The sequence below is a fragment of the Octopus bimaculoides genome, chromosome 4 (genome assembly GCF_046866305.1).
Source record: "Octopus bimaculoides isolate indiv1 chromosome 4, ASM4686630v1, whole genome shotgun sequence".
Lineage (NCBI taxonomy): Eukaryota > Metazoa > Mollusca > Cephalopoda > Octopoda > Octopodidae > Octopus > Octopus bimaculoides.
Window position 1 is genome coordinate 99,644,917 of NC_142931.1, and position 13,567 is coordinate 99,658,483.

Genomic DNA, 13,567 nt, shown 5'->3' on the forward strand with positions numbered 1-13,567 from the left:
TGAATTGAATCTGTTCTTTGGCAGTAGTCCAAGGTATATTAAACAATTAATGTTTACAGCTAAAATGCTTTTGATTTTAGGTTCAGTCTCACTGCACAGCACTTTAAGCATATTTTTTTGTACAATAGACTCAAGCTGACCAATACCTTGTGAATGAGTTTTGTTGAAGGAAACTGTGTAGAAGCCCATGCTTGTGATTCTCTTTCTGCATCCTCCCATCTCTGCTGGAATGATTTTCATCTCCCTCCAATATACATTGTATTTTTAAATTCAGCATGTCCATCAAAGAATTGGTTGAAGTATTTATACATAGTTAGTAATCAGAAGTAGAATAGATTGTTGGGGGAAGGGATAAATAGCAAATCAAGTAGTAAAGAAAGGAGAGAAAGAGTTAGATATGTACATACATCTGCACGCACACACATACACGTGTACATACAAAAGCATATATATATATATATATATATATATATATATATATATATATATATACATATATATATATATATATATATATATATATATATATATATATATACATATATATATATATATATATATATACATATATATATATATATATATATATATATATATATACATATATATATATATATATATATATATATATATATATATATATATATATACATATATATATATATATATATATATACATATATATATATATATATATATATATATATATATATATATATGCACAGACACATGTATGCACTTACACCTGTTCAAATTCAAATGGATATAAATGGGGTTTATGGATATACATATTTACATATGTATGTACACACACACACACATATATATACACACACACACATACACACGCACACATGCTTAGACAAGCAGAAATGTGGTTATAAGCAATCTTAATGATGCATACACCGAAAATGACATGTGTACAATCACAAACACAAAAATATATAGACACACGCACACATATATAAAATACAATTTTACTTGGGGAAAAGGAATGTGAATATTATATAAACTAGTATCTTTACATTGATAATTTAAACAAAAACTAATTCAGCATTTATACATCTATACAGGCAGGCATACATACACACATACAAGCATATTATTTTTATTGTACATAAACTGAAACGTAGGTAAGTATATAAAGACATACATATTTTTACACAAAAAGTAACAATAAATAACCCAAAAGCTTGTTCATGGATTAATTTTGGCATTGAGTTCATCACAGAAAATATTTTTGAAGTCAATGTAAATTACAATAGAATTTTACTAAGTGAATATGTAATTAATGGAAATGTGTGCTTGTTTATACATATGTACATGTGGATGCATGAACAACTACATGTATATGTGTGCAATAACTGATGCAGTTATATATTATATGCATATATTAGAGGTAGGGGTCCACCAAGGTTCCGTCCTCAGCCCCCTCTTATTTATTATAGTCCTCCAGGCAATCACAGAGGAGTTCAAGACAGGTTGCCCCTGGGAGCTCCTCTATGCTGATGACCTTGCCCTAATTGCGGAGTCACTATCAGAACTAGAGGAGAAGTTTCAGGTGTGGAAGCAAGGTCTAGAATTGAAGGGCCTTAGAGTCAACCTAGCTAAAACCAAAATCCTAATAAGTAGGAAGGTAGATAAAACACAAACCCCTTCAGGTAGATAGCCCTGCTCAGTATGTAGAAAAGGAGTAGGTAGTAACTCTATAAGATGTACCCGGTGCAAGCTATGGACACATAAGAGGTGCAGCAACATCAAAGGCAGGTTAACTAGGAAGTTAGTTTTTGTTTGTGGCAGATGTTCAGGTGCAATAAAGACTGTAAACAAACAGGAAACAACTTCTATCTCATTCCAGGGTGAAAAACTAGAGGTAGTCGATAGCTTCCGCTATCTGGGCGACCAAGTTAGTAGTGGGGGTGGGTGCGCTGAAAGTGTAGCTGCTAGAATAAGAATAGCCTGGGCAAAGTTTAGAGAGCTCTTACCCCTGCTGGCGACAAAGAGACTCTCACTCAGAGTAAAAGGCAGACTGTATGACGCATGCGTACGAACAGCCATGCTACATGGCAGTGAAACATGGGCTGTAACTGCTGAGGACATACGTAAGCTCGCAAGGAATGAAGCCAGTATGCTCCGTTGGATGTGTAATGTCAATGTGAATACCCGTCAGAGTGTAAGTATCTTGAGAGAAAAGCTGAACATTAGAAGCATCAGTTGTGGTGTGCAAGAGAGACGATTGCGCTGGTATGGACATGTGGTGAGAATGGATGAGGATAGCTGCGTGAAAAAGTGCCACACCCTAACAGTTGAGGGAACCCGTGGAAGAGGTAGGCCCAGGAAGACCTGGGCTGAGGTGGTGAGGCAAGACCTTCGTACATTGGGCCTCACTGAGGCGATGACCACTGACCGAGACCTTTGGAAATGTGCTGTGCGTGAGAAGACCCGGCAAGCCAAGTAAGATCGTTGCCAGTGCCCCTGGACTGGCTCTTGTGCGGGTGGCACATGAAATGCACCATTTTGAGCGTGGCCGTTGCCAGCACCGCCTGACTGGCTCCCGTAGGATTTTCGAGTGAGATCGTTGCCAGTGCCCCTGGACTGGCTTGTGCGGGTGGCACACAAAAGACACCATTTCGAGCGTGGCCGTTTTCGTGCGGGTGACACGTAAAAGCACCCACTACACTCTCTGAGTGGTTGGCGTTAGGAAGGGCATCCAGCTGTAGAAACTCTGCCAAATTAGATTGGAGCCCGGTGTTGCCATCTGGTTTCACCAGTCCTCAGTCAAATCGTCCAACCCATGCTAGCATGGAAAGCGGACGTTAAACGATGATGATGATGATGATGATGATATTTGCATACATAAATATGGTAATTATTCAGTCTAGGGATGTAAAAAAAAAAGTAAATAGAAATTAAGGGCGAGATAACTAGTAAACACTGGATATAGCAATCAAAAAGTGAACAAATGCCTTGCTCTTCTCCATTGAATTATGCCATATGAATTCATCTAAATAGGACACAAACAATTTATCTGATGTTCCAAATTGACGTTGTAATTTCCATTTAACATGCCTCCACATACTTTCAACGTTTTGTGTGTGAATGTCCTTGTTTGCAGGACTGACAAAATTTTCTACATGTACAATCACTTCGTGAGAATACTCCCCATCATTTAAGCTTCCAATGTTGTTAGGCACTTGAACTAAGAAACATTTCTTTGAAACTCTTTCTATACCACCAAATACCCAATGCTCAGGGCGCCACTCACCTCAATCATATTTTTGATGAAATAACTTACATTAATTTCCACAACTACTGGTTGCCCATTACCATCAACACCACTGATTTCCATTGGATTCTGTTGAAGCTAAACATCGCATATTCCACAGCAGAAATTACTCCAATCTATAGCTGTAGTCCAACTGTTTATATGCATTATATACATCCACTCTCTCTCTTTCTCTTTCACACACACACACACATGTCCATTTCATCTGATGTTTGATACTTTGTGTGTGTATGCATAGGGTGTTCCACAATTGCCATTTATTTCAATCACTCTTGTAAAGATCATCACGTAACTCATTTTTTCATTTAATCCTCATTTCAATTTTCGAAAAAGTTTCCGAGAACAATGTTCTCAGTCTCTACAAGAAGAGTCAGGGTAGATTTCGATGATCAGTATTCTACAGTGAAGCAAAGACAAGTACAGGTAGCTATAGTTGATGTTGAATTCTGCAACTCTGTTAAGTATGTTTGCAAATATGTAAACAAAGGTTTAGATGCTGCAACATACACTCTTATACAGAATGGCAGTTATCAGATAAATAAAAATGATGAGTATGCACAGTATGACAGAGGAAGATACATCAGTACCAAATAGGCCTTTTGGCACATCTTCAATTTTCCCATTCATGTGAGGCACCCAGCCATCATTTGAGTGTCCATCTAGAGAATGGCCACAGGGTTATCTTAACAAAACAAACAGCCTTGCAACAAGTACTTTCTCTGAAAGAAACTACCCTTACTGCCTTTTTTAAGTTGTGTCATGTAGATGAAGATGCAAGAAACTCCTTTACCCACAATTACCCAAGTATTACTCCTGGAGAAACAATAAATGGCACAAGAGGAAATGGGCTGATGCTCTTGCAAGAGTTTACAGTGTCCCCACAAACCAGGCAGAATGCTACTACTTACAGCTCCTTTTGCATGAAGTATCTGGTCTCAAACCATTCTAAGATTCAAGGAGGGTAAATGGTCATGTGTGTGAAACCTATTGGGAAGCATGCTTCAACAAGGTTTTTTTAGAAAATGATGAGCATTGGGACCTTGTATTGACTGAAGCATTACTCTTTTACTCTTTTACTTGTTTCTGTCATTTGACTGTGGCCATGCTGGAGCACCACCTTTAGTCGAGCAAATCAGCCCCAGGACTTATTCTTTGTAAGCCTAGTACTTATTCTGTCGGTCTCTTTTGCCAAACCGCTAAGTTACGGGGACATAAACACAACAGAATCGGTTGTCAAGTGATGTTGGAGTGACAAACAAAGACACACAAATCCACTCTCTAGGCTTTGATTGGCCCGAGGCTATAGTAGAAGACACTTGCCCAAGGTGCCACACAATGGGACTGAACCTGGAACCATGTGGTTGGTAAGCAAGCTACTTATCACACAGCCACTCCTACAATAATGATGAGGATTTATGTTCATGTATGTGTGGGGCATGTATATATTATGTAATATATGTATTACAAATGTATGAATTGTTCTGAAATTTCTTACACTTTGTATACAGTAAATGCACAGGTAATATAAACATTAAGAGCGCATGAGAAATAAATTATTTCAGATGTTCATAAGGCTCCTTGGAAATCATTAATAGCTTCTGTGATTTTGATGATCTAATTAGCACTGGAAGTGGGTGTTCTAAAAGTTAAAAAATCTTCTATATTTGCTTGCAATAAAGAGTTTCCTACCCCAGAGTGAAGGGCAGATTGTATGATGCTAGTGTGTGAACTGTAATGCTGTATAATAGTCAGATGGGCCTTGAATGCAGAGATTTATGAAGCCTGGAAAGAAATGATGTGAACATTCTCTATTGAATGGATAATAATTTGCTATGTGCAACAGAAGCAGTATTAGTGTAAAATAGCAATCTTTTTATCATACTAAATGTAGATACAATACAGAAAGCCTAGCTGACTGTGGTATTCGTCCTGCAGAGATAATATCTCCTATGGTTGTAGTGTTTTTAAAGACACAAATATATCAGTAGCAAAAGAAAATAATCCAGCAGTGGTAATGGTATTGCTAGATGTGTATTTCTGCCTTTTGGGACTTCATCAATAGCAAGTACCCACTGACAATCACATGCTCGCAATTATACTGAACATGTGTCAACTTGGCAGTCCACTACAGCTTTGGATGAAACATCATGAAGACATGGCTGAGGTCTTAAATATGCAGTTCAGCAGGCAAATCCAGATATCAATATTCAGTTCTCTGAAACAATTATTAACCAAGCAATGATTGAAATTGCAGATCAAGTTTTGGCTGTGCAAAGCAAAAATTTGCAAGAGTCTGACTCTGGACTGCCAAAAACAAACCACCAAATTAGTAATTTAACTTCAAGAGATATAGCAAGAGAGACAAATTATGACATCACAGACTTGGCTGCATTTTTGAATGAACATAAACCTAAACTTCTTTCAGAATAACACTGTGCATATTATCAAATTTTTTGTTTTGTTGTTATTACTACTACTACTACTACTAAATTGGTTTTTGAAGAATAAATTGAATTTAGAATTACAAATTTCTATGCAACATATTTTGCTTTTTTTCTTCCAATATATAAGGAACAATTTCATTTCCAGGTAACACCAGCTGCTTCTGCTAGTATATATATATATATATATATATATATATATATATATATATATGTATATATCACTGCGTGGCATCTTGGGTAAGTGTCTTCTACTATAGCCTCGAGCCGACCAAAGCCTTGTGAGTGGATTTGGTAGACAGAAACTGAAAAGAAGCCTGTCGTATATATGTATAGGTGTGTATATGTTTGTGTGTCTGTGTTTGTCCCCCCAACATCGCTGGACAACCGATGGTGGTGTGTTTAGGTCCCCGTAACTTAGCGGTTCGGCAAAAGAGACCGATAGAATAAGTACTAGGCATCCAAAGAATAAGTCCTGGGGTCGATTTTGCTTGACTAAAGGCAGTGCTCCAGCATGGCCGCAGTCAAATGACTGAAACAAGTAAAAGAGTATATGCACAGGCAGAAAGAAATATGAAAATTCAGGATGATCACAGGTAGCATGCTTAGTCATAACTGAGTTGAGGTTAAGCAGCAACACACTAAATACTCATTCTACTATTTCCTCCTGAGATTGTAACCCTTTGGTATTCCCCTCTCCATCTGTTTTATACACTGACCTACAGATATTCATGTACTTCATGAATCTGGTGGGTGGGCTTACAATGATCAGAGGCACTATTTTATCTAAAAATATAAAAAAGGAATTTAAAGCATCAGTTTTTGTTCCTAATCAGCTGTTAATTTTATTTTATTTTTTTAATTTTTTTTAAATTGCTGAAAATTACCATTTGTTTTATCAGTGGTCCATATACCATCCTGTCAGTTCATTAAGGTATTTTTTTTTCGCTGTGTAAAAGAACATTCCATTTTAGTCACTGTTTACCCTCTTAATTTTTTGTTCTCCATTTAAGAGAAACCTTGTTTTAATTTCATAACATTTTATTAATTAAGCCACTACTTATCTATATGTAGTATAATATAGAAAGAATGTCTCAGTTTCATTCACTTGTAGTTTTACTTTTCATGTATGCTCCATTACACATACCAGAGTCAGTGACTCTAAAAGAGTAACTTCAATGAACTACACTCTACAAACAAAAATTGCTTTGAAGATGCATACAAGCTGCAAGTTTTCTGTCATGTAATCCACCAATATTTATAAAGTAAACTGTGAGTTTATTTTGTAATGATAATGAGGTAACTACTGACAGACTGAAAATATGATCTTATTTACTATTTAAGAGAATGTGTGTTAGTTAGTTAAAACGGCTATGTGTATTTAGTGATTTATGATCGAAGGATTAGTCTGTAAAGAGGAAAATTCAGAGTTTAGTGAGTTGCACCTTTTTTTCTCCCCTCATTATTCGACTTGAAGTTTTTGTATTAAGGTTAAACTAAGACAGTTTAATATCCTTTTAAGATAATATAGTCTTCTTTGATTGGTCACCTTTCATAATCATGCAGGTGTCTTTTTAACATTACAGAAAAAGATTCTAAGCATAGCTGTGTTGTAAAGATGTTTCTTTCACAATCTTGTGTTTCCTGGTTAAATCCTGCTGTGTAGCTCCTTGGGCACTGTCTTCTGAACCACCCTACTCACCATTTGGTGGTTGAAATTTAGCAGATGAAAACTATGCAAAAGATTGCAGCATCAACAGCCGTACATGTGCATAGAGTTTGTATTGCCCTCACAAAACATTCATCTAGCCCTCAGTGACCACCAGATCACATAGCATGAGATTCTGTCAAAGGCTTCTAGATTGACAAATGCAAAGTAGAGTGATTTATTCCTAATTGCTCTGCAGTTGTCTCAATAGAAAGATGACAGCAGTTATATCAATTTGAATGGCTGAAACTTCTACTGAGTCTGTGCTGGAAAACCTTTCTCTCCTAGATTCTCTTTCTTCAATAAATTCTCATAACTGTATTTCCATACTTCTCTTTTTTTAATGTTTGTAAGAACAGGTGTGATGTTATATTCCATACACCCTGTGTGTATCATTCACTGATATATTTCACTGAGAAGAGAGAGGCAAAACGTACAATGCTTTTAAATGAAAATACTGTGGTATTTAGTCTGCCCACATTACACATACAATTCCTTGTCACTTTCACCAGCAGAAATTCAGCAAACCAGTGATTAGCTCATTGGAAGGCTGTAATCAACAATTGGAATCATCATCATCATCAGCATCGTTTAACGTCCGCTTTCCATGCTAGCATGGGTTGGACGATTTGACTGAGGACTGGTGAAACCGGATGGCAACACCAGGCTCCAATCTAAAAACTAAAAATCACCTATTGGGACATAAATTAAAAAAGTTAAAATCCATCACTATATTAATGATGGATTCTCCCATCAGTTTCAATATATGAGGATTTAATAGCCATAGCTGTTGACTACCCACACAGATTATTTGTTTTCTGTGTTGAAGCCTTGTGTATAACCAGCCACACTTTTAGGAAATGGTGATAACAAACTCAGTTTAAATGTTCGCCACAAACTCAAAAAACAATATTTCTCAGGCTTTTCTCTCCATTTCCTAAGATAATTGCCTTTGCCACAACTTAGAGTCTAAGTACATAACCAGAAATTTCTATACATATATAATTGAATGGTTGGTTATTGACTCTCCTGAATTCACTCACTCCTTTTTATTTTTTATCTTGTAGGGTGTCCCAAAACCACCCTACTTACCTAGCAGGCTTACTTGTGTTACCAGTAGCTCTGAAGAACAACCCGACATGACCAATATGTACATACAAGAATCAGTAGCCAACCAAGTTTTGCTGCATAAAAACCACCTACCCATCTTTATATCACTATTAACGACTTTACCCAGGAATTTAATTTTTTAGAGTTGCTATACATATTAGTATTTAAAAGTTATTCATTTTGTAGATATCTGAGCATGATGCTTCTTCTTCAACAAAAAAGTTTTTAATGTAAAGAGACTTACATGCAGGGTGCCTTTGAACCTGATGGCATATGTATCCTATGTGTTTAATTTGATACATAATAGCTTGTAAAGTACTGATATACATACATATATATATATATATATATATATATATATATATATATATATATAGATGTGTGTGTGTGTGTATATATATATATATGTATGTATATACTCGATCTGTAGATAGGCGTAGGTAGAAACTCCATAAGATGTACCCAGTGTAAGCTATGGACACATAAGAGGTGCAACAATATCAAAGGAAGGCTAACTAGCAAGATGGTTTTTGTATGTGACAGAAGCTCAGGAGCAATAAACACTGAAAATGTGCAGAAAACAACCTTTGCCACACTCCAGGGAGAAAAACTAGAAGTAGTTGATAGCTTCCGCTACCTAAGTGACCAAGTTTGTAGTGGGAAAAGGTGCGCTGAAAGTGTAGCTGCTAGAATAAGAATAGCGTGGGCAAAGTTCAGAGAGCTCTTACCTCTGCTGGTGACAAAGGACCTCTCACTCAGAGTAAAAGGCAGACTGTATGACGCATGTGTACGAACCACCAGGCTACATGGCAGTGAAACATGGGCCGTGACTGCTGAGGACATGCGTAAGCTTGCAAGAAACGAAGCCAGTATGTTCCGATGGATGTGTAATGTGAGTGTGCATACTCGACAGAGTGTAAGTACCTTGAGAGAAAAGTTAGACCTAAGAAGCATCAGTTGTGGTGTGCAAGAGAGACAATTGCGCTGGTATGGACATGTGGCAAGAATGGATGAGAATAGCTGTGTGAAAAAGTACCACACCCTAGCGGTTGAGGGAACCTGTGGAAGAGGTAGACCCAGGAAGACCTGGGATGAGGTGGTGCAGCACGACCTTCGAACTTTAGGCCTCACCGAGGCAATGACTAGTGACCGGGACCTTTGGAAATATGCAGTACATGAGAAGACCTGGCAACCAAGTGAGAGCATAATCTGTGGCCTCTGCCAGAAGTGTAGCCAGCTCATTTATTTGTATCTTTACTTCATTCTATCTCATTCCAGGGTGAAAAACTAGAGGTAGTCGATAGCTTCTGCTATCTGGGCGACCAAGTTAGTAGTGGGGGTGGGTGCGCTGAAAGTGTAGCTGCTAGAATAAGAATAGCCTGGGCAAAGTTTAGAGAGCTCTTACCCCTGCTGGCGACAAAGGGACTCTCACTCAGAGTAAAAGGCAGACTGTATGACGCATGCGTACGAACAACCATGCTACATGGCAGTGAAACATGGGCTGTAACTGCTGAGGACATACGTAAGCTCGCAAGGAATGAAGCCAGTATGCTCCGTTGGATGTGTAATGTCAATGTGAATACCCGTCAGAGTGTAAGTATCTTGAGAGAAAAGCTGAACATTAGAAGCATCAGTTGTGGCGTGCAAGAGAGACGATTGCGCTGGTATGGACATGTGGTGAGAATGGAGGAGGATAGCTGCGTGAAAAAGTGCCACACCCTAACAGTTGAGGGAACCCGTGGAAGAGGTAGGCCCAGGAAGACCTGGGCTGAGGTGGTGAGGCAAGACCTTCGTACATTGGGCCTCACCGAGGCGATGACTACGGACCGAGACCTTTGGAAATGGGCTGTGCGTGAGAAGACCCGGCAAGCCAAGTAAGATCGTTGCCAGTGCCCCTGGACTGGTTCTTGTGCGGGTGGCACATGAGATGCACCATTTTGAGCGTGGCCGTTGCCAGTACCGCCTGACTGGCTCCTGTAGGATTTTCGAGCGAGATCGTTGCCAGTGCCCCTGGACTGGCTTGTGCGGGTGGCACATAAAAGACACCATTTCGAGCGTGGCCGTTTTCGTGCGGGTGACACGTAAAAGCACCCACTACACTCTCTGAGTGGTTGGCGTTAGGAAGGGCATCCAGCTGTAGAAACTCTGCCAAATCAGACTGGAGCCTGGTGTTGCCATCCGGTTTCACCAGTCCTCAGTCAAATCGTCCAACCCATGCTAGCATGGAAAGCGGACGTTAAACGATGATGATGATGATGATGATGACTTCATTGGACACTAAACTCTGCTTGCGAAGACCTGTTGAGGCAAGTGAATTTGAAATCAAAATCGAACCAATTTCAATGACTGGCACCCATGCCCAACTTCTCCTTCATTGGACACTAAACTCTGTTTCCGAAGACCTGTTGGGGCAAGTGAAATTGAAATCGTAATCGATCCATATTCGATGACTGGCACCTGTGCCAGTGGAGCTCTAACAGCACTGCCCAAGCGTGATCATTGCCAGAGAAGCTGTCTGGTTTCTGTGCTAGTCACCCGTAAATAGCGCCATCTGAGCGTGATCATTACCAGCGTCGCCTTACTGGCATTTGTGCCAGTGGCACGTTAGAAAATCATTCGAGCGAGGCCATTGCCAGTGCCGCTAGACTGGCTCCTGTGTAGGTGGCACGTAAAATACACCATTTTGAGCGTGGCCGTTGCTGGTGGCATGTAAAAGCACCCACGACACTCTCGGAGTGGTTGGCGTTAGGAAGGGCATCCAGCTGGAGAAACTCTGCCAGATCAGATTGGAGCCTGGTGTAGCCATCCGGTTCACCAGTCCTCAGTCAAATCATTCAACCCATGCTAGCATGGAAAGCAAAGGTTAAACAATTATGATGATGATATATATATTGACACACACACACATACACACTTGTGCTTAGTGTTGAAACTCATGAAACCATTAAAATAGCCAGTCTGGTCTAAAAACTTGATGGGCAGGGTGATGATGGGAATAGAATTTGGTGAAATACCAGTTTTAAATGTTCAAGTCAATAGCTAACTGAAGGTTGTATCATTATAATGAAAGCTAATACTTTCCAAGAACTGATTGGAATAAGTTAGATTATTCAGAAACTTTACTGAACTAATTAAAAAATATATTATATTGTTCTCCATATTCAGAGGTGAAAATAAAAAAAAAATCTGAATATAAACTAGACTTATAGTGTATGTGTGTCTATTAATAGCATGATGAAGTAGAAGAACTTGTCCTAGGACTGTTAGTCCTGAACAAACTGTTATTGAATATATAATATATTAAGAACCATTAAAAATTTAAGATAGGTAACCCATGCTGTGAATATAATCAGTCATTTTGCCAAGGTGTTGAAATGAGTCGGGCTTGTGCCACTGACAACATTTTACCACAAACATTTTCTGTACTCAACACAAACTAATTTTCTTTAAAAATGGAAAGATACTTTTTGTCTATGAGCTGTCATCAAATGCAGAACATTTGACCTGCTGTGGTCTATAATTTTAAACACAATGAATATAATCTTTATTCAATGATTGGTTTGGTTATATTTTTCAGACATGTTATTGTTTGGATCCTCCTCTTCCTCCTCCTCCTACTACTACTATGTTTATGGAAAATTGTGTTGAAATGCATGTCATTGTATAAAATATCTGTATGTGAATGATATGCATGACACCTTGAATGTAAAATATAAATAACTATATGAAGATTTCATTGTATCATGACTGTCTTGTATCCCTAAACATATTTGTATGTAAACATCAATCATCTCCCATCTTCATTTTTACAGCTGCTTTTCCATACTTACATTGTGTCCTCTCCATCACAGTGTCCTATTGCTATGTTCTTTTGTCATCTCTTTCATGAAGTTAAGTATCCTGTGATCAGCTTTCACCACTTTTGTTGGTCTTCCTTGGTTTTCTTTTTCCTATACACACACACACACACGTGCGAATGTATATAACAAATATTTCTCAGTATATGTAGTAGTATTATGGTATTGCTGTGCCCTTAGTCATATTGTGAGACTACAACATTCCTATCCTATTATATTTGCCCATATCAGACTAGAAATATTTTTGCTCACTGCATATTTCTGTTTACCTCTTGAAAACTTAAGATAACAACAGATTGAACTTTCTAATTTATGAAAATACTCTAGGTCATTTATTAAGTACTTATTATTTTTGGTGTACATTACACACACACATGTGCACCATGACCCAATTTTTAATCCGATGTCACTTTGTCCACGTCTTTTGGTCCAACGACTTTTTGTTCAATTTTAAATAAACTTTTTAGAAAACAAGGTGAACATCAAAATCAAATAATCATTGAGAATTTTATTGATAGGATTCAAGTAAAATACTGTGGAAAAATGTATTTAAAAAGAAGTCATTTTAAAATGTAATAAGATATAACTAATGATTTATTATGATCACTTAAAATTGATGCAAATTATGTGCCACACTCTTCAAACAATCAATTTTTCTTGTTGACCCATATTCAGTGACCAATCTTTTGAGGCGTTCAGTTATTCTTTGATATCGTGTACATGAATTTGGCAGATCTGCTCGAAGAATTTGAGTCATTTTACCTTGAATGAATGCTTCCTCTTCCTTCAGAGTTTTGATTAATTTCCAAATATTCAAATGTGTTCCACCCGCATTTGGCAGGTAGAACAGAATGAAACCCCTCCGCCGCATTATTTGTTCTGGGAAGATCTTGAAGATTACACTGATTAACATTCCATGCAATTATCAGGAATGTAGGTGGTTCTTTCCTTCATTTAGCACCACGTCCTCTCACAATGCCTATGTAAGTCGAAGTAAGTGATGAATTCAGCAGGTATTTCTTCATCGTCTATTAATTTTTCATAGGCCTCTTCAACATCTTCAATGACTAGGAAAGCTAATGCTGAAAAACATCAAATTTTAAGACAGAATTCAGAGTCTTTACTGTATTTTTCTTTAGGCTTAAATCTCTAATTTTTCGAAATA

The 13,567-nt window shown here is 37.9% G+C and overlaps 1 protein-coding gene and 1 pseudogene across 2 annotated transcripts in view; both read left to right on the top strand.

The window, feature by feature from the left end:
* Nucleotides 1-13,567, top strand: part of LOC149136179 (E3 ubiquitin-protein ligase HECW2-like) — a 47,346-nt gene that overhangs the window by 11,980 nt on the left and 21,799 nt on the right. The window lies entirely within an intron of this gene.
* On the top strand, nucleotides 835-5,716 carry LOC149136180 (uncharacterized; annotated as a pseudogene).